This window comes from Erithacus rubecula (genome assembly GCF_903797595.1).
Source record: "Erithacus rubecula genome assembly, chromosome: 4".
In the NCBI taxonomy this organism is placed as follows: Eukaryota; Metazoa; Chordata; class Aves; order Passeriformes; family Muscicapidae; genus Erithacus; species Erithacus rubecula.
The window spans coordinates 63,401,579-63,415,108 of NC_136686.1; the positions used below are offsets into that span (position 1 = coordinate 63,401,579).

At 38.6% G+C, this 13,530-nt stretch overlaps 1 protein-coding gene across 2 annotated transcripts in view; it reads left to right on the plus strand.

Moving 5' to 3' along the window:
- The window catches only part of USP6NL (USP6 N-terminal like), a 109,399-nt gene that overhangs the window by 22,578 nt on the left and 73,291 nt on the right, over nt 1–13,530 (plus strand). The window lies entirely within an intron of this gene.

A 13,530-nucleotide genomic window follows, 5' to 3' on the forward strand; every position in this document is an offset into this window, starting at 1 on the left:
ATATTTTGGAGTTGCAGTTAAATTGCATACTTGATACTTAAAAATGCTCTTTGTTGTGCAAGTACAGCTGCTATACTTTGGCTTAGAACTATATTAAGCCTAATTATTATCGTTTTTGCAACTGACGCTTTCCCAGAGAGAATCCCAGTGACGTTTATTATGCTGAAAATTGAGTTTGTCAGCATCTGCAACTGCTACTGTTGTACTAAAGATTTTCCTTTTTTGTTGTTGTTGTTGTTGAGGTAACATTTTTGTTGTCAGGGGACCACAGGTTGTGAAAATAGCAGTTGTATTCTATGTAATCCCATCAAAATAGCTTTTAGAGTCTTAATGCTCTAAATGAGAATGAGAGCAAAAACAGGCTTATGGAAATGAGAGACTGGGGAAGTACACAGCTGCACTGCTGGCTAGGTTTTACAATTAGATTATTTCTAGATTACAACCAGCTTCAAAATCAAAATGCCTCTTGCAAGTGTATGAAAAACTACTTGAAATAATCAATGATTGTTTGAATTTAATTGATGTTAAATGCAGTTCTTATTTACTTCAGTGTGTTGAACATTTGTCTTTACTTTGCTAAAGTACTGCCATCTTTTGTGGTAACTGGCACACAAATCTAATGAGAATCTGATTAAACACTTACTTTGCCTTTTACATCTTAATTATTTGCAACTGCTAAATATTTGGTTTGTAGAGGAACTAAATAATTTGTAGGGGTAACTAAAAAGTTTAATTCCTTACTAGAATCAATTTTCTAGGACCAGTTTATTTTTTATTAAATAGGTTGTGAATAATTTAGGATTTTTAGCATCTGGCTGTTACTGTGTCATTTTTCTGTTTTGCCCTTATGTGTAATGTGTGGCTATAGGCAAGTACCTTTATTTCAAACCAAATAACATCAGACTGCTCTAGTTGTAACAAGTCAGTTAATGAAACACCTCTGTAAGTAAACAAAAGGTGTGAAAGTAGAAGTGGGCTCAGCTGTTGCCCTCTTATTCTGAAAGAAAAATGGTTAACTTCCTAATTACTTTCTTAGATTTTGCAGATTGTTTGAACATCCCCCCCAAGAGTTGTATAATTTCATCCCAGTGAATTACTCGACTTCAGCACTGTTCACTGTTAATTTTTGATTTGTGCAGCTTCCAGAGAAGGATGAAGGGGCAGAAGTTCTACTTGTCTGTTCTGCACGTACTTCTAGTCAGGCAGGATTTTTATAGAACTAATGGGAGAACTGTTTAAAACACCATAGCCCCTAAAAATACTTATTTATAGGAACAGATTCAGTTTTAAAGCTTTTGGGTTTTTTTTTCTGTTTTACTCCCTTGGTGAAAGATACTAATTTCGGTCATTGTTTGGGTGGCATTCTCAAGCTGCTACTAACTCAGCTAATTAGGTGTTAGCTCTTACAGAACCTGGTGGTGCATTTTGACAAGCAAATTAAGATCTTAACATTAAAAAACATTCACATATTCTGAAGAAAACATTTATAGAAGATGCAAAATGCTGACAGGTTTTGGTGATGGATACAGTAATTTGAGTAGACATGAGGTTTTTTTCTTCACAGCATGCAACATTAGGCATCTGGTGTACATGAAGGGCTGTATTCTGCAGAAATGACTCATTCTCAGTATTGTTCTCAGTAAATGGAAAAATGGACTTGTAAGGAAAGAGTTGCTAGGAAGCCCACTGTGAATGTGAGGTGAATCCATTGAGACATGGGGGTTGATGTATGTATGAAGGGTTTAGCAAAGTGCTTTCAAATTGGTGTTACTAAACTGTAAAGATTTTTATATCTCATTCCTCAGGTGCATCCTCTTCCTTTAAAAAGTGTTTTTATTAGAATATAATTTCTTTGGAGGTAAATGTTGCAAAGGAGCACAGTGTATTAATTGCATATTTCATATGTAGTATCAAATTAAAAACTTCTTTAAGACTGAAGGTCCTAACCAAGTCACTGTTTTTGCAAATAGTACATAAAGTTGGAGGGGAAAGGATTCCTCTGCCCTCCAATTTTCCCAAGATTTATTTTCACACTGAGGTGCTTAGAAGCACAGTTAATAGCCAAGAGATTGTCTTTTTGCATCCATCACTCAACATCAGAAGCTTGTTATAAAGTCTGCAGTAAGCACAGCTACTATGGAAATGAAAATTCAATCCCTGCAGAAGAAATTCCTGCAGAATGCCATTTAAAAGAACCCCATTACTAATCCTTCATGAGTTGAAATGTGGATTTAATGGGGTAGCTGAAGAGCCTGACAGAATGTGGAGTCTAATTTTGGTTTTTTATGGGACAGTCTATTTTCATTCTGGCCGTGACCTATGCCACAGGTTAAATTAAATTTAATCTTCTGTATCATAAGAGGTTGATAAATAGGTGGTTTACAAGACTAAATCCCACAAAGAGTCAGGCAGTGTGAGCATGAGTATCCACCTTGTCTCCCAGTGCAAGACCAGCAGTTCTGATTTTCTCATCAGAAAATCCTTCAGTAAGCCTGAGAGTCTTGGCTTGGTGAGTACATGAAGTGGGCTAAACAGTCAGTTTTGATTTCTAATGTCTCACATTCCTGTACGTTTTTTAATATTGTGCTGTTTAAAAATTGAATTATTCAATTTATTTTTAGGAAAAAAAAGTTTTATAATTGCTTTCCATTGTCTTCCAATTGCAGTGAAGGTGAGTGTGCAGGGTTTGTTGTTTGGTTTTTATGGGTTTAGTTTTTGGGAAACTCCAGACTCATACCATATTTAGCTAATACCAGATTCTTTAGAGGAAAATATTGCCACTAGTCATTTGTTGTCAGAGGGGTAAAACTTTACATGCCCTGTAAGTCTGAAGGTGAACATGAAGTTGTGAAGAAATTTAAGATATTGCCATTTTTTATTTATAAAATTGAAAGTCTGCTTTGAATAAAGTGATAAATCATGGCAGTATAAAATTCTCTTGACAAGTGTTCTAATTTGAAACAAAACATTTTATGAGATCTGAAACCTTTCTGAATTTAAAAAAAATTCAAATGTTAGTTGTCCTAGAGAAATCTATGTAGATTATAAATCTACTAATTATTTTCTTATTTTCCATCACTAAACCCTGGTTGAAATCCAGGCTGTTTAAAATTATTGAAGAAATACTCACGTTTACTTCTTTCCTCCCTTCTTCCTCTTACAGATGGCTACAGCAGAACTTAATTGGCAACATCACCTTGATGTCAGGATATAAAAAGAGACATTGTATTAAAACACTTCTAGCAGATGGGACAACTAAATTGAAATCACAGAATTAAAAAGGGATGCAGTATTTCAGTGTGAGAAACCTGAGAGAAAATTCAGTTTGATACTATTTTTTTTAAAATGAAATGCAAGAGGAGGCATATGTTTGGTCACTGCACTGTTTGGGACTGTGAGATGTGTAGATGTTGCCAAGGGTAACTGTGTTTAAATTCTCTGGCAATAAGTGATGCTTGGGAAGTTACTGCTTGGATTCAGTGCAGACAGTGCTATGGTGGTACCTTGTATTTCAGACATGGACTTGACAAGAATTGAGCAGTGGTTTTTTGCTTGTTTCTCTGGCCATGGACTAAGTTGAGTAGTTGCAAGGTGAAGAATAAAGACCCACATCAAAATAGTTGTGGTGCTTTCTCCTTACCTTGGTGATAGTAGAGGAAAAGTGTACTCAAATGGATTCCATTGAGGCATCTACTGAAATATGGGATGCTTTCTTCAATCCCTTGATTTTTCTGTTTGTTGTAGCATCTTTGCAAGGAAGGTTGAGAGTTTTGCCTCTTATGGGAGTTTCCTGGGTCACCTGAATTTCTTGTTTTATTTCTTCATATAATACTGTTGTAATCCAGGTTGAGTATTGTAACTGATAAATGCTGAATTGGAAGTAAAGGTTTTTCTGGACTCGCTTACCTGTCCTTGAATTACTTAATTTTTTTAAAGGAGACTGGACAGAAGAGCCAAGTTAATAAAAATTAATGAGCTTTTCAGTGAGTTGCAAGCAGGGAGTTAAATTTTTTTTTTTTTTTTTTTCTGGTCATTAAATATGAAATTCTGCCCACAGCAGTCAAGATAATGTATTATAGTCTGCAGATCATCAGTACAGGTACACAGCTTCAATTCATAATTTACCATGGCAAAGTTTCTAACAGTGTGACAGAATTTAACTATATTTCAGCAGTTCTGACATTATTTGTGCTGAAGTTTCAGCTGTGGTTTCACAAATAAAGAATGCTGGCAGAAATGACTCCTGCTTGCCTCTGTTGCTCACTTGGTCTCTTCATCCCAGTTCAAATCCCCACAGTGCTTCCCCTGTTTGTATAGCCATGCAGTGGTTTGGAGTGGGACACTGATTTTAATTCTGTAACCCTGATCAGTTTAACTAATCCAGCTGCTGGTGCAGTTCACAGAGGTGCTTTGAGCCCCAGGGAGGAGCCAGCAGTGGGATCTGAGTGAATCCATGGTGACAGCCTTCCTCCAGTGGTACCACTGGCTGAGACTAATGGGGAATGCTGCTGGGACTTCCTTCTCCTGGAGTGCCAGAACTCTGCTCAGGATAATACAGACACAAGCAAGGAATAATACAATTGGATCACTGCACAGCTGGACACACAGTGACTCATCCAGGGTGTTTTTACCTAATATCCTCTGTTTCTGTAGCTGGCACTTGCTATGTTTCACTTTAAATAGTAGTAACTTTCATGGGATAGACATACATCGTGGCTTTTCTGTTCAATTTCTTATCCTGACATTTTATTGCCTTTTTACTTGTGTTGAAATTGTATTCTTCTCCTTTGTGTGATACCAGCTGCAGTGATTAAGAAAGGTCCTGGAGCTGCTTCACCATATGTAGCTGTTAATGGCTTACTTTAGTGTCTGTGTATTTGGTTATTAGGTAGGTAGCATCATTAAACAAAGTCTGCACATGTTGTATCTTGGGAATTGCTCTGTGGCATAACAAAATTAATACAGGCAGCTAGAATTCATTTAGCTGTGGAGGAACTACAGAGAAAAGGAGCACTACTTGCTCTCTCTTTGTGCAGTAATGTTAGTCACCTGAAATGAGCTAATGTACAAGCAGATACTCACAGCAAAGGCAGCTCATCTTCAGCTTCCTACTGTGATTTGTTATTCTAGTATGTTTTGGGATTATTTTTGGAAGGTGTCACCCTAAACCCATGAACTGTCAAATGTAAATTTTCAGTAATCCTGAAATACAATTTTAGTGTTCTTATTTGTAGCATGTAAGAAATGTGGGAGCTTAACATAAAATATTCCTATACAAGAAAGCTTGAAAAGGAAGGAAGAATAGAGGGAACAGTGCAGTAGTGAAATAGGGAATAGCACAACAGTTTTGCAGTGATGCATCTTCTAGATGAGACAGAAATTCAGTTCTGTGTCCATCAGCACTGCTGTTTTGGCATCAGTGAAGCTGATCTGACTTGCTGGGTGTGGGGATCTGCAAACCCTGTCCTGGTTTTGCTGCAGCAGGTGAAAAACCAAATGAAAACAAGGTGGATTTGTTGGGTTCCTTGAAAGAAGATGACAACTAATGATTCATTCAAGTTTTTGTTTTACATTTGGGCAGATTAATGAGTTACATGGTTTTGAGTTCAAGCTGGTAGGATGAGTATATTTGGCTTTCTGGTTTCAGTGATACTCCAGCTGAGACCAAGATTCTGTGTTGCCTGAGGTGTTTGTCCACTGTGTTTGAAGTAGAGCCAAGCTCTCAAGCCTGGATCTGAACATGATGAAAAGGTGTTTGTATCCTATGCCTTTCCTTCTCTACTGGTTCTTGAGCTTCTATCAAAATGTGAATTTTACAACTAAGACATTTTAGTTCTGGTTTGGAGGCCTTTGAGAGAAGGCTGGGAAGCTTTGCCTGAAGGATCTAGAAAAACAAGCCTCATTCTCAGTCTTGCATTTTCATAGTTCAGGTGGACATATTTTTCTGATCTTGATTTTGGTGGGATGGCAGTTATGCATGTGTTGTTTTGAAGCATCTAAAGTTTTTTCTTCTTGTTGGCTGTTCAAGGGTAATGCTGATGTTATTTTACATGAACAAATGTATTCCTTGAAGAAAAACTTGTGCTTGTTGAGATGTGGACACTTCAAGCAATGAGGGATCATCTGATTTTTTTTTTTTTTTTTTTGTAATGTGTTAAGTTCTTAAGTTCTCAGTATTTTATCTTCATGCTTATGGAATTTGGAATCCGGTGTTAAATATGAATGCTGATGTCCATGTTTGTTAATGGGGAAGCTGGTACAGAACTTATTAAAAAAGCTTGAAAAGGTGACAGGTTTTTTTTTTGTTAAATTGCAGTGGATACAATAAGCAATGGTGCAGAGAGACATGCTAATATGTTTGCCTGTTTGTTTTCAATAACTTAAAATGTGGTGAATATTTCAAAGTGACAGGGTCCCAGCTGGACATTATCTACAACAGATAATTATAGCAGTTGGGTGGCTTAGACAGTGCTTTGGTGTATACTGACATTCACAACTTCCCTGGACATCTTATCTGACTTATTCAAAGTATTTTTGTCCTGTTGAGCTTCTAGATCTTTTGGTATAGCTTGTAACTGTAACTTCTCCAATCAGCTATCAAAGCAATTTTTTTAGTTAGTCCTGTCTAATAGCAAATAAACACATTGGTTTTTCAGTAGATTCCACTATTTTCATCCTTCTCTTTGCAAGTCCAAGCAGTTTATTCTAAAGGAAATTATCTGTCAGCATTAGTATTAAACTATCCATAAAAATGTTAATTTGAACTGAATTTCCAGATCAAACAGAAAACTTAATTCATGTCAGTTAATTAAATTCCTGGTGGAAATGAGAAAATAAGTACACAGATGCCCAAGACTGCTGCTGCCTCCTTGCTAATAAAGCAGCTAACGAAGCATTTTAGCAGTACCTGGAGGGGGCAGGTCCTTGGTGGAAATAATTTCCTCAAGGAACATATCCTGCTCCCTTCTGCTTCATGTCCCAGGTGATGCAGGTTTTCCCCCTTACTGTTATTTTTTGCAGCACACAGACACATGAAAGGGAATAGATGTGCAGGTACTTGATTGCACACTCTTCCCTCCAGGAGAAAAGCACAACCCCTGTGTCAGGTGTCACAGTCACTTAACTCTGCACCCTAAGCCAGGGTATAAATCTTGGGACCTGCCACAAGGGCTCCATGTGTGCAAGTGGGCTTTGGTGTAAAATGAGTCAGGGCTGACTGGCCACAGCTCCCAGGAGCAGATTGTGTCCATGTGGAGAAGCTCATGGATATTCAGCTTGGGGACTTTGGGTACTCTTGTTTGCCCAATAACACTGTTGGGTTGAAGGTACTGCCACTGGGAACAGCTGGAGTGCACACTTCATATGGAATTGGTGGTTTGAGCAATAACTCTGCAGGATAGAATTTACTGTTCCTTTAGTCTCAAGGTGTTGTAAAAATCTTGGGGTTTTGTAGCTTTTCAGCCAGGTATCACTGTGATACACATGGTTGAAACTGTACATCCTTGGGGAGTGCAGGTTGTGAGCTGCATTTGATGTTTTTCCCTCCTTTCCCACTGTGTATGTGGTAGTTGGTTTTGCTGTTTGATTGGTTGTTGTTTTTTGTTTGTTTAGCAGTAATTTTTCTTTGGCACTGTTGTGCTTTCTGAACAACACATTATCACAATCTGGATGTTCCACTCCTATGGCACATTAGCCACAGGACTATTATAGTCTAATGCAGCTATTAATGAAATGTAAGTCGAACTAGGAAAAGCAGTCTCCTTATTTTCCTGTGCTTTAATTCATCTTCATCATTGAAAAACAGGTTTGTATTCAAGAATTTAAAAATCAAATGTCTTTTTCTTAGTGTTCATATTATAGTGGTGTGATAGCAGCACCTTCCCTTCCTTGCATCACTGCAGGCACCAGTTATATCTGAACATGGAGTATTCAAATGTAATCTTTCTGCCTGTTATTTTCCAAAAAGCAAATAGCAAAGTCCTGTAAATTTTGTCAAATCAGATTGTAAAAATCTTTCTGCATTTATCGACTGACAGATATTTTATTCACTGGAAACTGAAGGGGAAATAGGTTGTTTTTTCTTTTCCTTGTTTTAAGATGAGACATTTTTCTTTTGAGATATACCTAATAAACCAAGCGAGATGAATATGTAAGCATTTGGAGAGGAACATGAGTGTGAACAGGCAAGTTTCACCATATCAATATGTGCTAATTTTTCCCCCAAAATATTTTGACTACAGGGCACTCTCCAAGCCCCTTCTTGTCTCCACTTTTAAGTATCTTACAGAGGTTAAGACTGAGTTTCAGGCTTATTTTTTAGAAATAAACCCTTCAAAGTTTTAATTAATAAATTTGGTTTACTGATTGCTGTCCCAGTTTGAATGAAAGCTAAGCTTTTGTTACTAAACCTCATTTTTGAGTAGGAAATAGCAGGAGTCTGAAGGACATGGTTATATTGCAGTTCACAGGTCTCAACTGGAATGTGAGAAGTTGCCTTGATCTGAGATTTCCTCTTGCTGATAGAAAAGGAAATACTGTTTGTGCTAATGACTTTGTTAACTTGAATATGCTGTGATCTCTCCTAGAGAAATATTTTCTGTTTCATTTAAAGTCACATTGTTTGGATTGGTGGAACAATTCTTCATCACTTTCGACTGTTGGGTGTTCCTGGGTTGCTTCCAGGGCTCTCCAGTGTGCAATATACTGCTGATTTCAGGCATTGCACTTTGCTGTGTGATGTATAAATGGCTGCACCATTGCTCTGTGTCCTAATTTTTCTATAAAGAAAAAACCTGACTAATCCTTTCCTTTTTCTGATGACAGCTGTACGTTGAAAAGACTTTTAAAGGTTTTGAAAAATTTCCCTATCTAAGCTACAGCTGCATCAGGTCTTGAAGCCACCATGTCACATCACTGGCTAAAAGAAAATGTTGTGTTCACAGACTGTAGTGTGGATCACACATTGTACAAATCAAAGATATGTTTTTGTCAATTCTGTGCAGTGAATTAGTACCCTGGCTCAGTTTTGAAATACGTGGGATGAATGCTAGTCTGGAGCTTGCCAAACCTATAGATGAAAAAGCAAATAAGCTACACAGACTCCAATTCCCACTACTGTTTAGTTTATAGGCATTGGAATGACCTTCTAATCTGTGCAGTGATAATTGCCTGTTTTACATAATGTGTAAAGCTTTGCAGAGGAGTGTTTGTAGTGATGGAACATGTATTAAAAATCATTGTCTGGCAACTAATAAGAATGTAAAGCCTTTCTATAAATAGTGCAGATAAGCTCTAAAAGGAGGAATGAGCAAATATACTTAGACAAATCAAAGGACAACTGTGCTGGGGCCTGGGCTGGGCATTTAACATAACAGTGGCTCATGAACCGTGTCCATGCTGGCAAGGAGTGTGGCACTGGAGGCAGAGATGGAGAGAGGAAAGCTAAGAGTTCAACATTCCTCTGAGTTTTGGCAGTTTTTTCCAGGCTGGATCAAACCTTGGCCTTATCCTTTGGGTATGACTTGGAGGTAGGAGTGCATCTCCCAGATAGTTGAACCTGGAAGGAATCCAGCTTTGCATACTTCCAAGTCTCTTCCCAGCACAAAGTGGAGAACAGTAAATAAAGGGGCATAAAGGGGATCAAGAGATTATGCACTAAAGCACTGAAGACTGACATTTATGATTTGGGTTTTTATATGCTCTGCATCTTGAGATTAAGTGCTAACTTAATGGCACAGTTTCTGTTTGGACACTTTTGGTGAGGTTTTGGTAGCTGGGGCTGCAGAAGTGGCCCAGAAGTATGAGAGGAGCCAAGGGTCTGCCTCTGGGTTGGACAAAGCCAGACACAGCTTGTTCCAAAACAGGCCCATCCTTGGCCAAAGCTGAGCTCATCAGTGAAGCTGGTGACACCTCTGAGATAAGATAGTTAAGAAATGCTAAAAACTACAGTGCAGCAGTTGTGAGAGAGGAGAGAGATAAAAAAATATGTGGGAATCAACTCTGCCGATCCCAAGGTCAGTGGAGGAGCAGGAGGAGGTGTTTAAGCACCAGAGCAGAGTCATTGGCAGCTCTGGAGAAGACCATGGAGGGAGCAGAGATGTCCCTGCAGCCCATGGAGGGAGCAGAGATGTCCCTGCAGCCCATGGAGGGAGCAGAGATGTCCCTGCAGCCCATGGAGGGAGCAGAGATGTCCCTGCAGCCCATGGAGGGAGCAGAGATGTCCCTGCAGACCATGGAGAGCTGTGTTGAAGCAGGCTCCTGACAGAAACTATGGCCCTGGAAGAGGAGCCCACAGCAGGAACAAGTTTTCTGGCAGGAACAGCAGCTCCAGGGAAAGGTCCCTGCTGGAAGAGTTTCCAGGGATTGTATCCCTTTGGAGAGACCCTGTGCCTGGAGCATGGGAAGAGTGTTGGGATTAAGGAGCAGCAAAACTCAAGTGTTGTGGGCTGACCTATACTATTTTTAATTGCCAGTAAATTAGTTTTCCCAAGCCAAGTAGGTTTTTCTCATGAGTGTAATTGGTGAGTGACCTCCCTGTTTATTTTGATCCATGAGCTTTTTATTCTTTTCTCCCCCAGTTGAGTAGGAGTGAGAGCAGGTCAGTGGGCACAGGGCAGCCAGCCAAGGATCAACCCATTGCAGCAATGCTGAGGATATGGACAAAGTTTGCAAACCTCTGTTCCTGTGAGTTCTCCCCAGTCCAGGTTCCCTGAAGCTGCCAGTGAGGGCAGCATGAGCAAATTCAGCAGTTGGGCTTTGCTGTCAGGGGTTGCAGAGCACTCACATGATTCTGTTTACCAGCTCTGCCCAGAGCAGTAACTTCCAGCAGAGTGGGAGACAAAGAGCAGTGTTGTGGTCAACAAAGCACTGTAAATCCATGACTGAATGGTGTCCTCCTGCCTTTTCCTTTATGCTCTCTTAATGTACTCCTAGGTAAAATCTGTCTGTCTTAAAAAAAAAAAAGTTAAGAAGCTTTGTAATATTTCCAGCTACTGATGTGTAATAATTGGTTTTGAAACAGAATTTACTGGTATGCCAGGGGACATTTTTTAGCAATTTTGGCTGGTGTTAGAAATTCTAAAGTCATTGCAACCATTAGGAAATGTAAACAATATATCCCTTGCATCCTAGCTGTGATATAATTTCATGATATGAGCTTAGAGAAGAGATAATCGAATTAGGGCTAATGAGAATACACTTGAATGTGAGGTGGTTGCAAGAGGACAAGAGAACACAACATTTATTTGATATATCTGAATCATTCCTGCTGCCATCAAATTGCTGTTTCATAGTTTGGTCTGGGCTTTGTTTATTTGACTAAGCTGCCTTGGCAATTTCTGATTACTTTTTAATTTAAAACATATCTTCTGCTATATATTTTTATTTTTCTTCTCAAACCTATTTTTACCTACCTTTTATCTGTCATCCAGCTTTCATCAGTTGAGTTCATAGACTTCTGATTAGTGGGAAAACCTTTGTTTCCAATTAAAAACTAAAAAAACCCAACAACTTAGAACTTCATATTTGGAAATAATACAAAGACATTAAAAATGGCTCTAACATGAAATCTATTACAGCTCTTTTATAATTTTAAGTTATAAATAATAATAATAAGAAGATGAGCTTGTTTCCCAAGCATTCTTTTTCATTCTGAGCCAAATGTGAAAAATCTTTCAATTGAAATTTGGGCTAAATCCTACAGTCCCATGTGAAAGGCTGTAAATATATGGTATTCTATTTATATGAGCTAAGAAGCCTGAATTTAAAATACTGATGGCTGAATGACATATCAGGGAACTGTCTGATATTGGACATAGCAGATTCACTGAGGAATAGTTACCTCTGAGATATAAGAAATTTGCCTTGCTTGCTCTGAAGTGGCCACAAAGCAGATGTATCTGACAGTCACATCATTACAGTGGCTTATAAATATGGCAGTTCCCTGTGTCATATCCTTAAACTTGGAGCTACCTAAAAGGTGACTCTAAACTCTAAAGTTTTTAAAAAGAAGCTGATTTGTAGCTTATTTGTATTTTTTTTGTGCTGGTGAGTCTCAGCTGTATATTGGAGAAAACTGTGCTTTTCAAAGTTACTTACAGTTTATAAGACCCTTCACACTAAATTGTGCCATAGCCTATTCTTCTCCATTTTTTTTTTTATTTCTTCTTTGTCTTATTAAGAATGTGCAGTTGTTTTGCATCTGTATTTTGCCTCCATGAGTTTTCCTTTAGGCTTTTGGTGTTTAAATTATTATTTTCTTTCATTTCAGCATTGCTTGTGTAAGCAGAGAAATACCAAATAGTGCTGATGTAATATATAGGTATGAAGGAGGAAAACAGGTGGAAGGTGGTGGGAAAATTGGTACTCAGATTTGATAGAATGTTGTAATCCCATGCTCCTTACTGATGATGATCTCTGCATACTTTTAACTTGACAGCTAATTATATTCTAGTAATTTGGTACATCATCCTCTTAAAATGTCATTCCTTAGCTAAAACATCACACTTCCTCCCCCCTGCTTTCTGTATCCTCTTTTCTTATTGTTTGCATTTGCACTGTCATTAGGTGTGACTCCTAAATTCTCAGTACTCTGTTTCTCAGGTCTCAGAAGGGGTTACATCAGCAGAGGACAATGGCACAGGTCACTGCCTCGCTTGGGCAGCGTGTCAGGGTAAAGGCTGCAGTGTCCAAGCTGAGCAGGCTGTGCTTCCATCAGCCCTGGAGCTCTGGGTGCTGCAGCCTTCACCTGCATCCACAGCATTGGACCTCTCAAACAGGAGAGCCTCTCATTGCATTCCCACCAAAGAGATTTCATTTAATAGAGCCTGATTAGCTGGTTTCAAATGAAGAGTTTCAAATCCATGGATTTGTTTTGTGCCTTTGCTTAAAATCCTGTTTATCGCAGAAAGAGTGAGTTAGTCTTTGTTGGAGCTGGTGACTCAGTGAAACACCACCTGGGCTCAATAGCACCTGAAGAATAATGGCTGTTTGGGATATTGTTTTAATTGAGAGGGAACTTCCCCAGGGCATGCAGCTGACTCATTTTTCAGAGAAACCTGTCATCAGCGTGTCTGAGGTGGCCTGACTGTTACCCTGGGATCAGGCAGCCTCTTGTACCTCAGATACAAAGTACTCTCTGATGCTTTTGTTTTTCTACATTTATAGAGCATGTTATCACAATAATGTGAACCACTGGTTCCTGTTGTCAGTGCTTAGGTTTTGTGTGCTCTCCCAAAACAGTGGGTGGTGGCAAATAGAATATGTATGAGTAATTTTATAGTGTTTAATAGTTACACCCCTGGATTTTTCTCTGCCAGGGAATAAAGTGAGCTAGAGAAGGAGAAAGTATAGAAATTCTGCTCACTATTTAAGTAGAATAAGGTTTATACTGATGACTAATGCACCCTAAAAGCTGTTGTCTTTAGTGTGGATTATAGTAAAACATTTAAGTTGAAAATTATATTTCTTCTTTTTGCTCAGCCTTAAGGATGACTGAGTTGTTTGTAAATTCTTTTAAGAACTGGCTGTCAT